The 10,000-nt window shown below is 52.1% G+C and overlaps 1 protein-coding gene across 1 annotated transcript in view; it reads right to left on the bottom strand.

Moving 5' to 3' along the window:
- LOC138866915 (serine/threonine-protein phosphatase 2B catalytic subunit 2-like) overlaps positions 1–10,000 on the bottom strand; it is a gene marked incomplete in the record, with an annotated part of 208,799 nt that overhangs the window by 119,629 nt on the left and 79,170 nt on the right.

Here is a 10,000-nt window from a genome sequence, read left to right as displayed (position 1 = left end):
AGCCCTCCTTCCTCCCTCCTTGCTTTCACCCCAAGCCCTCCTTCCTCCCTCCTTGCTTTCACCCCAAGCCCTCCTTCCTCCCTCCTTGCTTTCACCCCAAGCCCTCCTTCCTCCCCCTCCTTGCTTTCCCCCCAAGCCCTCCTTCCTCCCTCCTTGCTTTCCCCCCAAGCCCTCCTTCCTCCCTCCTTGCTTTCCCCCAAGCCCTCCTTCACTCCCTCCCTTGCTTTCCCCCAAGCCCTCCTTCCTCCCTCCTTGCTTTCCCCCAAGCCCTCCTTCCTCCCTCCTTGCTTTCCCCCAAGCCCTCCTTCCTCCCTCCTTGCTTTCCCCCAAAGCCCTCCTTCCTCCCTCTCTTGCTTTCCCCCAAGCCCTCCTTCCTCCTCCTCCTTGCTTTCCCCCAAGCCCTCCTTCCTCCCTCCTTGCTTTCCCCCAAGCCCTCCTTCCTCCCTCCTTGCTTTCCCCAAGCCCTCCCTTCCTCCCTCCTTGCTTTCCCCCAAGCCCTCCTTCCTCCCTCCTTGCTTTCCCCCAAGCCCTCCTTCCTCCCTCCTTGCTTTCCCCCAAGCCCTCCTTCCTCCCTCCTTGCTTTCCCCCAAGCCCTCCTTCCTCCCTCCTTGCTTTCCCCCAAGCCCTCCTTCCTCCCTCCTTGCTTTCCCCCAAGCCCTCCTTCCTCCCTCCTTGCTTTCCCCCAAGCCCTCCTTCCTCCCTCCTTGCTTTTCCTCCCCCAAGCCCTCCTTCCTCCCTCCTTGAGCTTTCCCCCAAGCCCTCCTTCCTCCCTCCTTGCTTTCCCCCAAGCCCTCCTTCCTCCCTCCTTGCTTTCCCCCAAGCCCTCCTTCCTCCCTCCTTGCTTTCCCCCAAGCCCTCCTTCCTCCCTCCTTGCTTTCCCCCTAAGCCCTCCTTCCTCCCTCCTTGCTTTCCCCCAAGCCCTCCTTCCTCCCCTCCTTGCTTTCCCCCAAGCCCTCCTTCCTCCCTCCTTGCTTTCCCCCAAGCCCTCCTTTCTCCCTCCCCGGCTTCCCCCACCCCCTCCTTCCTCCCTCCTTGCTTTCTTCCTCGTCCTCCTTCCTCCCTCCCTTGCTTCCCCCCACGCCCTCCTTCCTCCCTCCTTGCTTTCCCCCAAGCCCTCCTTCCTCCCTCCTTGCTTTCCCCCAAGCCCTCCTTCCTCCCTCCTTGCTTTCCCCCAAGCCCTCCTTCCTCCCTCCTTGCTTTCCCCCAAGCCCTCCTTCCTCCCTCCTTGCTTTCCCCCAAGCCCTCCTTCCTCCCTCCTTGCTTTCCCCCAAGCCCTTCCTCTTCCCTCCTTGCTTTCCCCCAAGCCCTCCTTCCTCCCTCCTTGCTTTCCCCCAAGCCCTCCTTCCTCCCTCCTGGTTTCCCCCAAGCCCTCCTTCCTCCCTCCCTGGTTTCCCCCAAGCCCTCCTTCCTCCCTCCTTGCTTTCCCCCAAGCCCTCCTTCCTCCCTCCTTGCTTTCCCCCAAGCCCTCCTTCCTCCCTCCCTCCTTGCTTTCCCCCAAGCCCTCCTTCCTCCCTCCTTGCTTTCCCCCAAGCCCTCCTTCCTCCTTCCTTGGTTTCCCCCAAGCCCTCCCTTCCTCCCTCCTTGCTTTCCCCCAAGCCCTCCTTCCTCCCTCCTTGCTTTCCCCCAAGCCCTCCTTCCTCCCTCCTTGCTTTCCCCCAAGCCCTTCTTCCTCCCTCCCTGGTTTCCCCCCAAGCCCTCCTTCCTCCCTCCTTGCTTGCTTTCCTCCTAGTCCTCCTAGTCCTCCTCCTTCCCCTTTCTACATCAGGAAATTGGATGCGGCTTTACACTTTACACCTGAGGGGCTTTTTCATCTCTGCATCGATTCCCGATCACCTGTGACTGGTATTTCTTGAGCATCAACAAAAAATGTTTTTTGAACTACTTTCCCCAGCCTCCCTTATCTATTGACGATCTGTTATCTTTTCTATCTACCCATCTATTTACCTTCTCACCTCCTCGCCATGTGTATACATCTATCCATTCATCATCTAACCACCTAAGGATCCTTCCATCAACCTATCTGCCCATCCTTCTATCCATTTACCCATGACTACCACATGCCAACTACCGTGTTTTAATAAGTTCAGGACCCCAACCTACCTGCCTGCCTGTCTGCCCCTCTGCTTGCTTGCCTAACTAACTGCCCCTCTGCTTGCTTAACTAACTAACTGCCCCTCTGCTTGCTTGCCTAACTAACTGCCCCTCTGCTTGCTTGCCTAACTAACTGCCCCTCTGCTTGCTTGCCTAACTAACTGCCCCTCTGCTTGCTTGCCTAACTAACTGCCCCTCTGCTTGCTTGCCTAACTAACTGCCCCTCTGCTTGCTTGCCTAACTAACTGCCCCTCTGCTTGCATGCCTTCTTCTCTGCTTGCCTAACTAACTGCCCCTCTGCTTGCTTGCCTAACTAACTGCCCCTCTGCTTGCTTGCCTAACTAACTGCCCCTCTAACTGCTTGCTTGCCTAACTAACTGCCCCTCTGCTTGCTTGCCTAACTAACTGCCCCTCTGCTTGCTTGCCTAACTAACTGCCCCTCTGCTTGCTTGCCTAACTAACTGCCCCTCTGCTTGCTTGCCTAACTAACTGCCCCTCTGCTTGCTTGCCTAACTAACTGCCCCTCTGCTTGCTTGCCTAACTAACTGCCCCTCTGCTTGCTTGCCTAACTAACTGCCCCTCTGCTTGCTTAACTAACTAACTGCCCCTCTGCTTGCTTGCCTAACTAACTGCCCCTCTGCTTGCTTGCCTAACTAACTGCCCCTCTGCTTGCTTGCCTAACTAACTGCCCCTCTGCTTGCTTGCCTAACTAACTGCCCCTCTGCTTGCTTGCCTAACTAACTGCCCCTCTGCTTGCTTGCCTAACTAACTGCCCCTCTGCTTGCTTGCCTAACTAACTGCCCCTCTGCTTGCTTGCCTAACTAACTGCCCCTCTGCTTGCTTGCCTAACTAACTGCCCCTCTGCTTGCTTGCCTAACTAACTGCCCCTCTGCTTGCTTGCCTAACTAACTGCCCCTCTGCTTGCTTGCCTAACTAACTGCCCCTCTGCTTGCTTGCCCTAACTAACTGCCCCTCTGCTTGCTTGCCTAACTAACTGCCCCTCTGCTTGCTTGCCTAACTAACTGCCCCTCTGCTTGCTTAACTAACTAACTGCCCCTCTGCTTGCTTGCCTAACTAACTGCCCCTCTGCTTGCTTGCCTAACTAACTGCCCCTCTGCTTGCTTGCCTAACTAACTGCCCCTCTGCTTGCTTGCCTAACTAACTGCCCCTCTGCTTGCTTGCCTAACTAACTGCCCCTCTGCTTGCTTGCCTAACTAACTGCCCCTCTGCTTGCTTAACTAACTAACTGCCCCTCTGCTTGCTTGCCTAACTAACTGCCCCTCTGCTTGCTTGCCTAACTAACTGCCCCTCTGCTTGCTTGCCTAACTAACTGCCCCTCTGCTTGCTTGCCTAACTAACTGCCCCTCTGCTTGCTTGCCTAACTAACTGCCCCTCTGCTTGCTTGCCTAACTAACTGCCCCTCTGCTTGCTTGCCTAACTAACTGCCCCTCTGCTTGCTTGCCTAACTAACTGCCCCTCTGCTTGCTTGCCTAACTAACTGCCCCTCTGCTTGCTTAACTAACTAACTGCCCCTCTGCTTGCTTGCCTAACTAACTGCCCCTCTGCTTGCTTGCCTAACTAACTGCCCCTCTGCTTGCTTGCCTAACTAACTGCCCCTCTGCTTGCTTGCCTAACTAACTGCCCCTCTGCTTGCTTGCCTAACTAACTGCCCCTCTGCTTGCTTGCCTAACTAACTGCCCCTCTGCTTGCTTGCCTAACTAACTGCCCCTCTGCTTGCTTGCCTAACTAACTGCCCCTCTGCTTGCTTGCCTAACTAACTGCCCCTCTGCTTGCTTGCCTAACTAACTGCCCCTCTGCTTGCTTAACTAACTAACTGCCCCTCTGCTTGCTTGCCTAACTAACTGCCCCTCTGCTTGCTTGCCTAACTAACTGCCCCTCTGCTTGCTTGCCTAACTAACTGCCCCTCTGCTTGCTTGCCTAACTAACTGCCCCTCTGCTTGCTTGCTCTAACTAACTGCCCCTCTGCTTGCTTGCCTAACTAACTGCCCCTCTGCTTGCTTGCCTAACTAACTGCCTCTCTGCTTGCTTGCCTAACTAACTGCCCCTCTGCTTGCTTGCCTAACTAACTGCCCCTCTGCTTGCTTGCCTAACTAACTGCCCCTCTGCTTGCTTGCCTAACTAACTGCCCCTCTGCTTGCTTGCCTAACTAACTCCCCCTCTGCTTGCTAGCCTAACTAACTGCCCCTCTGCCCGCTTAACTAACTAACTGCCCCTCTGCTTGCTTGCCTAACTAACTGCCCATCTGCTTGCTTGCCTAACTAACTGCCCCTCTGCTTGCTTGCCTAGCTAACTGCCCCTCTGCTTGCTTGCCTAACTACCTGTCCCTCTGCTTGCTTGCCTCACTAACTGCCCCTCTGCCTTGCTTGCCTAACTAACTGCCCCTCTCCTTTCTTCCCTAACTAACTGCTTCTCTGCTTGGTTGCCTAACTATCTGCTCCTCTGCTTGCTTGCCAAACTAACTGCCCCTCTGCTAGCTTGCCTAACTAACTGCCTCTCTGCTTGCTTGCCTAACTAACTGCCCCTCTGCTTGCTTGCCTAACTAACTGCCCCTCTGCTTGCTTGCCTAACTAACTGCCCCTCTGCTTGCTTGCCTAACTAACTGCCTCTCTGCTTGCCTAACTAACTGCCTCTCTGCTTGCCTAACTAACTGCCTCTCTGCTTGCCTAACTAACTGCCTCTCTGCTTGCCTAACTAACTGCCTCTCTGCTTGCTTGCCTAACTAACTGCCTCTCTGCTTGCTTGCCTAACTAACTGCCCCTCTGCTTGCTTGCCTAACTAACTGCCCCTCTGCTTGCTTGCCTAACTAACTGCCCCTCTGCTTGCTTGCCTAACTAACTGCCCCTCTGCTTGCTTGCCTAACTAACTGCCCCTCTGCTTGCTTGCCTAACTAACTGCCCCTCTGCTTGCTTGCCTAACTAACTGCCCCTCTGCTTGCTTGCCTAACTAACTGCCCCTCTGCTTGCTTGCCTAACTAACTGCCTCTCTGCTTGCTTGCCTAACTAACTGCCCCTCTGCTTGCTTGCCTAACTAACTGCCCCTCTGCTTGCTTGCCTAACTAACTGCCCCTCTGCTTGCTTGCCTAACTAACTGCCCCTCTGCTTGCTTGCCTAACTAACTGCCCCTCTGCTTGCTTGCCTAACTAACTGCCCCTCTGCTTGCTTGCCTAACTAACTGCCCCTCTGCTTGCTTGCCTAACTAACTGACCCTCTGCATGGTTGCCTAACTGACTGCCTCTCTGCTTGCTTGCCTAACTAACTGCCCCTCTGCTTGCTTGCCTAACTAACTGCCCCTCTGCTTGCTTGCCTAACTAACTGCCCCTCTGCTTGCTTGCCTAACTAACTGCCCCTCTGCTTGCTTGCCTAACTAACTGCCCCTCTGCTTGCTTGCCTAACTAACTGCCCCTCTGCTTGCTTAACTAACTAACTGCCCCTCTGCTTGCTTGCCTAACTAACTGCCCCTCTGCTTGCTTGCCTAACTAACTGCCCCTCTGCTTGCTTGCCTAACTAACTGCCCCTCTGCTTGCTTGCCTAACTAACTGCCCCTCTGCTTGCTTGCCTAACTAACTGCCCCTCTGCTTGCTTGCCTAACTAACTGCCTCTCTGCTTGCTTGCCTAACTAACTGCCCCTCTGCTTGCTTGCCTAACTAACTGCCCCTCTGCTTGCTTGCCTAACTAACTGCCCCTCTGCTTGCTTGCCTAACTAACTGCCCCTCTGCTTGCTTGCCTAACTAACTGCCCCTCTGCTTGCTTGCCTAACTAACTGCCCCTCTGCTTGCTTAACTAACTAACTGCCCCTCTGCTTGCTTGCCTAACTAACTGCCCCTCTGCTTGCTTGCCTAACTAACTGCCCCTCTGCTTGCTTGCCTAACTAACTGCCCCTCTGCTTCCTTGCCTAACTAACTGCCCCTCTCTGCTTCCTTGCCTAACTAACTGCCCCTCTGCTTGCTTGCCTAACTAACTGCCCCTCTGCTTGCTTGCCTAACTAACTGCCCCTCTGCTTGCTTGCCTAACTAACTGCCCCTCTGCTTGCTTGCCTAACTAACTGCCCCTCTGCTTGCTTGCCTAACTAACTGCCCCTCTGCTTGCTTGCCTAACTAACTGCCCCTCTGCTTGCTTGCCTAACTAACTGCCCCTCTGCTTGCTTGCCTAACTAACTGCCCCTCTGCTTGCTTGCCTAACTAACTGCCCTCTGCTTGCTTGCCTAACTAACTGCCTCTCTGCTTGCTTGCCTAACTAACTGCCCCTCTGCTTGCTTGCCTAACTAACTGCCCCTCTGCTTGCTTGCCTAACTAACTGCCCCTCTGCTTGCTTGCCTAACTAACTGCCTCTCTGCTTGCCTAACTAACTGCCTCTCTGCTTGCCTAACTAACTGCCTCTCTGCTTGCCTAACTAACTGCCTCTCTGCTTGCCTAACTAACTGCCTCTCTGCTTGCCTTCCTCTCTGCCTGCCTGCCTGCCCAACTCTCCCCTTCCTCCTCCTCCTCCTCATCTCCCTCCTTTCCTCCCCCTAACCCCGAGATAACCCCGGGCTTTATAATAACAGATAACTTAGTCCGGCAAAGGCTCGACTGTCCTCACTCGGGCCGTAATGGGGGAAAAAGTCGCGGAACAACAAATCCTTCAGGATAACAAATCGCCCTCTATCTCTGGGGAAGGTGTGCCGAGGAGCCCACGCCCGCGCGCGAGAAAGGGACGCCACGGACGCCCACAAAAACTTTTCCTATTACTACTACGACTACGACTGCTGCTGCTTTTGCTACCAGATATCATAAGAGGCACTAAAAGCTTCTGTAATTTCGCCTAACAACTCTTAAATAGTCAACTGTCAATATATATATATCCATGTAAAGAATCACCTTTGTAATTAATGGAATAATGTGTTTTGACTTTGACTTTGGCGCAGGTACTTTTTATTTCAATTGTTGTTGCCCCATGACTGCAATCACTATCATAACTACGGTTGTTGCTACAACGGCATCTGTTATCACTCCCACCGCCATCTTTACTACAGCTGTTATTTACCACCACTATTACAGCTATCCCCGCTATCATTATTAGTCATTACTAGCGTTATCATCCTTATTATTACTTCTATCAGTATCTTAATCATTATCATACTATTTTTCTCATTATCGTTATCACCATTATCACCATTTTTATCTTCATTGTTCCCATCACCATTGTTATCATAATTCCCCATCCTCCTCACCTTTATCACAACCATCCTCATTCCCTATCTACTACAGAGCGAGGAACGGCGACTCCCGGCTTCTCATAAAGATAGGGACGGGGACTCTGCGCTTCGTAATGGCATTCCGCAGTCCTTCGTAAAAAAAAGGTTAGCAGGGCCATTATATTTTCCAAAGCGCAGGAGGGAGAGTGGGTATGAAAGGAGGGAGAATGAGGAGGAGGAGGAGGAGGAGGAAGTGGGATATAGGAGGAGGAGGAGGGAAGTGGATGAGGAATGGGAGGGAAGTGGATGCAGAAGAGGGGAGTGGATGAAGAAGAGGAAAGAGGTACGAATAGGAGGATGAGAATGAGGAGAGGAGAGAGAGAGAGAGAGAGAGAGGAAGAGAGTGGGATATAGAGAGAGAGAGGAAGAGAGTAGAGATATAGAGAGAGAGGGCGAGAAGAGAGAGAGGGAGAGTGGATAAGGAGAGTGAGTGAGATGATGAGAGAGGGAGAGAGAGTAAGAGGGAAGAGGTAGAGAGGGAGAAGGTAGAGAGAGGGAGGGACGGGGGAATAGGGAGAGGATGAGAGTGAGATTAGGAGAGAGAGAGACAGACAGACAAAAACAGAGACAGAGAGAGACAGAAACAGAGACAGAGAGAGACAGAGAGAGACAGAGAGAGACAGAGAGACAGAGAGACAGAGAGAGAAAGAAAGAAAGAAAGAAAAAGAGAAAGGGAGAGAGAGACAGAGAAAGAGAGAATCGCCAGGCCCTTCCCCAGCCAGCGTCCACGTCCCCCACAGACAAGAGGGGCGTCGAGGCGAGCCCTCTGCCAACTGATAAGGCGAAGGCAAGCTATTCCTCTCGGCTCGACCAAAGGTGGCGGAACAGGCCAGGCCAAGCCATGTCAAGCCAACCCGAGCCAAGTCAAATCAAGCCGAGCCAAGCCGAGCCAAGACAAGTCAAGCCAAACCAAGTCAAATCAAGCCGAGCCACGCCGAGCCAAGACAAGTCAAGCCAAACCAAGTCAAGTCAAGCCAACCCGAGCCAAGTCAAGCCAACCCGAGCCAAGTCAAGCCAACCCGAGCCAAGTCAAGTCAACCCGAACCAAGTCAAGTCAACCCGAACCAAGTCAAGTCAAACCAATCCAACCCAAACCAAACCAACCCGAGCATAAGTCATCAAAATCAATCACCCTGTCCGGTCACACACACCCCCAATCACTCGATCAGTCACCTCATCAATCACGTGGTCTGTCACCTTTATCATTCCACAGGACATTCCACTATCACTCCACTAATAGCACTCCGCCAGCGCCTGAATACTCTCTCTAATAGTCTGTCTGAATGCGCACTAGCTCCTCAAGTTAAGAAAAGCTCGACTAAAAAAAAGAAAAGAAAAAACACCAAAGAAAGATAAGAACAACAGCACACCCTCTATACAAAAAAAAAAAAAAATAAATAAATAAATAAATAAAAAATAAAAAAAATAAAAAATAAAAGGACGAAAGCTCCATTAAAAATACTACAAAGAATAAAATACGATTTAAATAAAATAAAACAAATAATGACAAAAACAAACAAACAAATCAAATCAAACGACAAAACCTCCATCATCAAAAAACGAAAAAAAAAACGAAAAAACACCAAAAAAAAAATACCCAAACCGACCCAAACCCACTACCCGGAGACCCACCCACGCCCACCCTTCCGCCCTACCTCCCGCCCTCGGAGGACACATCCCCCCGCCCCACCGCCCGACGCCCACCGAGGGAGACCAACAGCCGAAGGAGCACCTCGAGCAACGGCGCCTCCGGACCAGTCACGCGGCGCGACCTTTCAGACCGGACTCTCTCCTCCCGACGATAAGGGAGACACCCGGATCCAGTCGCCGGCCGCGGAGGTTGTCGTCTGGTTATTCGGATTATCTGCCGGGGTTTCGCTATAGGGTTGTTGGTGTTGGAGGTGGTGGTTGTTGGAGATTGTGGTTGTGAAGGTGGTGGTGGTGGTGGTTGTGATGGTGGTGGAGGTGGAGGTGGAGGTGGAGGTGGAGGTGGTGGTGGTGGTGGTGGTGGTGGTGGTGATGGTGATGGTGGAGGTGGAGGTGGAGGTGGTGGTTGTTGTTGTGGCTGTTGTGGTTGTTGTTTTGTTCTTGGTGGTGTTGGTGTTGTGGTTGTTGTTTTGTTCTTAGTGGTGTTGGGTAGTGGTGTTGGGTAGTGGTGTTGGGTGGTGGTGTTGGGTAGTGGTGTTGGGTGGTGGTGTTGTGGTGGTGGTTATCATCATCCTCATTATTCCTGTTGTTCTTTTCGATCACTATTATTTGGCGTCTTCTTCCGAGGTGTTCCTAAAATCCAAAGGAAGGAAATAGAAATCATATGCTAATCTGCTGCGTACAAAAAAAAGGCCGAGCATCTGTATGCAAGACTTAGTAAGCTCGTATTCAAACGTGCACGCGCACGCAAAACAAACAAACACACACACTCACACAACTAGGCTACAAACAGCTCCTAAAAAATAAAAAATAAAAAAACGCTCGGAAAAAAAATCATGCACATGCAACAAAAATAAACTCACGCCTTATATATACACATTGATATATAAATTGTGCACATACACACACTCTCACGCATATATCAAAATATAAAACCATGCACATACATCCCCCTCCCACCCCCCCACCCCCCCAATAAAAAAAAAAAAAAACGCACACGACACACGTA

The sequence above is a fragment of the Penaeus vannamei genome, chromosome 27 (assembly GCF_042767895.1).
Source record: "Penaeus vannamei isolate JL-2024 chromosome 27, ASM4276789v1, whole genome shotgun sequence".
Classification (NCBI taxonomy): Eukaryota; Metazoa; Arthropoda; class Malacostraca; order Decapoda; family Penaeidae; genus Penaeus; species Penaeus vannamei.
Note: the sequence above shows the minus strand (reverse complement) of the source record. Positions and strands in the feature narration are given on the sequence as shown.